The 2,404-nt window shown below is 32.2% G+C and overlaps 1 protein-coding gene across 1 annotated transcript in view; it reads left to right on the top strand.

The window, feature by feature from the left end:
* The first annotated feature begins 1,938 nt into the window (after positions 1-1,938).
* LOC107704187 (von Willebrand factor A domain-containing protein 5A-like) overlaps positions 1,939-2,404 on the top strand; it is a 26,374-nt gene continuing 25,908 nt past the window's right edge. Inside the window, exon 1 of the mRNA XM_016507074.1 lies at positions 1,939-1,996. The gene's annotated coding sequence lies outside the window, so the exon portion shown is untranslated. The remainder of the gene's footprint in view (positions 1,997-2,404) is intronic.

Genomic DNA, 2,404 nt, shown 5'->3' with positions numbered 1-2,404 from the left:
TTGGTGTTTTTTCAATGTATGCTTCAGACACGGGTCACGACGAGGCGTTCCCCATAGCGACCCCTAGAGGACGCAGTTCGAAGTTCCCATGAAAGGGAACTAACGATACGTAAAATCTTTGAAGTGACTCCCAACAGCATTGAATACATACAAAAATATGTCAAAACACCCGTCTTGGCAAGTATCCTCGAAAACAGTCAGTTAAATGAGTTAAATAAGTAAAGCTTAAATAAGTTTGGTTATTTAAAATGATTTTTAATAATTTCTATTATTTAACTAGATTTTGGTCAGTTAAATAAGTATTGCTTTTTATTTCTCCTCTTTCCTATTGTTTCGCTTCTGTTTCAGTTTTTATAACCATTTCTTAATATGTGTAAGTAAGTTGTTGTTTTTTAGCATGTAAGTTTGGTATCAATTTGCATGTTTCTCTGAATAACAGCACATGTACAGAGGCTAATGATAGCTCTGTAAACTGGTTCTGAAGTTTGGCAGTGTTATTTTTCAGGATTACTGATAAACTACTGTCATTTGATTTGTATTATTTGTATTTGTTATTTATTTTAATTTTAGTTAAATTATGTCTAAATTTATTGTCTGTATAGGTCTTGTATTAAGTTTTAGTTTTATTTAATTTGAGTTATTTTAATACTTCAACAAACTAAATGGAAATGAAATAATATATATATATATATACATGTATGTGTGTGTGGCTGTACATACACCTATATGTAGTTGTTTTTTTGGTGTTTGGCTTAGTGTTATGTTAGAATCATTATTATACTCTTATACCTTTTGTTCTTTAGTATTTTGAATTGTTTTTAGCTTTATTTTTTGTTTTTCATTTAAATGTTTAGTTTTGAAATTTTGTTGTATGCATTTGTCATTTTTATTTAATTTCTTTATTTTTTAAATGTGTATAAGCAGTATTTATAAAGTTTTAGCTTTTAGTTTTGGATCTGTTTTTTGTTGTTTTAATACTACAATTGATTGCTTCTGTTGTCCTCATTTGTAAGTCGCTTTGGATAAAAGCGTCTGATAAATTACTAAATAATAACTAATAAATAATAACATGAACATAAGCAGTTGAGAAAGAAATCAGATGTGTATCAATATATTAGACCTATGAATTGTGTTTAAAGTGACCGTGTCTTATTTACAAGCTGCTGTCGGTGTCCTTAATGTTAATCCAATAAATAAATAAATGTAATAAACACACAAATAAAGAGAAAATCACTCACTGCTCTTAAACAAATAACTTGGCTTTACGATTAAAAAACACTTATTGTCCAGCGATATCATCAACTTGAAAGCACAGATACTATTTGAACTGAACTGAGCTGATGGTGACATCACTGAGTCAATGATGAACTGACCTTAACTGAAGATTAAGTGTGTATTGTATTGTATTGTATTGTATTGTATAACTTTATTGTCCACCTGAGTGGAAATTTGTCTTTGGCTCACCAGCACAACAAACTGTTGTCTGTTTGCATTATTACACACTATTTTTCATGTTTAATACTGTAAAGCTGCTTGACACATTCTGTAGTGTGAAAAGCGCTGTATAAATACAGGTGACTTGACTTGACCACTGCACTCATTCTTTACATATGATTAGGAAGCATGACTCAGGTTTATGTAATACTTGTAGAAATCCAGAGACTGTGGAGCATGTTCTGTTATAGTGCGTCAGATATAATAATGAAAGATTAATGCTGGAAAATCAAATCAAGTCATTAGTTATAAATGGTTTGGCACTTCAGAATTGATTAAGAAACTCTTTACAAGCTTTCAAGATCTTATTAGAATTCTTAAAGGCCACAAATCTAATAAAAATAATTCAGTTAAGAAGGGTTTTACTTCACATTGATGATTTCACTCCATCTCAGCAGGTGGCAGAAATGCACAATGTGTTGGTTTGCTAAATCAAAGGAAGAAGACAAAGTAGTTTCACTTTCTCCAAATCATCGGATTCTTCCTGAAACATCTGGACGCGGTCAGTAAGAAGCCTTTTTCGTTTTATTCACTGACTGAGGATTTATAAAAGCAGTACGACTTGATTCCTGTTTACTTTCACTTTGTAAGAAAGCAAAGGAGGGCGTAGAAATTATTTAATCGCTTGCAGTTTCTTATGAACTATTGACTTATTATTATTCTGTAACGGAGGTCAGCTGGTGAAAAGCCCTGATCTCAAGAGTTATCGCGCCTGTCTCCCTCTAAAATGTGTTCTCTGAATGACTAATTGCTGTTTAACTCCTCATATGAATGTCTGCATGACATGCATAATTCGTTTTAGATCGTTTGCAAGATAGTTTAGCGTCCGTATGATAGTGAGGCCGCAGCCTCCAGATGTCGCCAGATCCAGCTATTATCAGCATCTTTGGACTTGTCTGTTCTGCTTAAC

The sequence above is a fragment of the Sinocyclocheilus anshuiensis genome, unplaced genomic scaffold (genome assembly GCF_001515605.1).
Source record: "Sinocyclocheilus anshuiensis isolate Anshui unplaced genomic scaffold, SAMN03320099.WGS_v1.1 scaffold1228, whole genome shotgun sequence".
Taxonomy (NCBI): Eukaryota; Metazoa; Chordata; class Actinopteri; order Cypriniformes; family Cyprinidae; genus Sinocyclocheilus; species Sinocyclocheilus anshuiensis.
The sequence above is the reverse complement of the archived record's forward strand: the minus strand, read 5'-3'. Positions and strand labels throughout refer to the sequence as shown.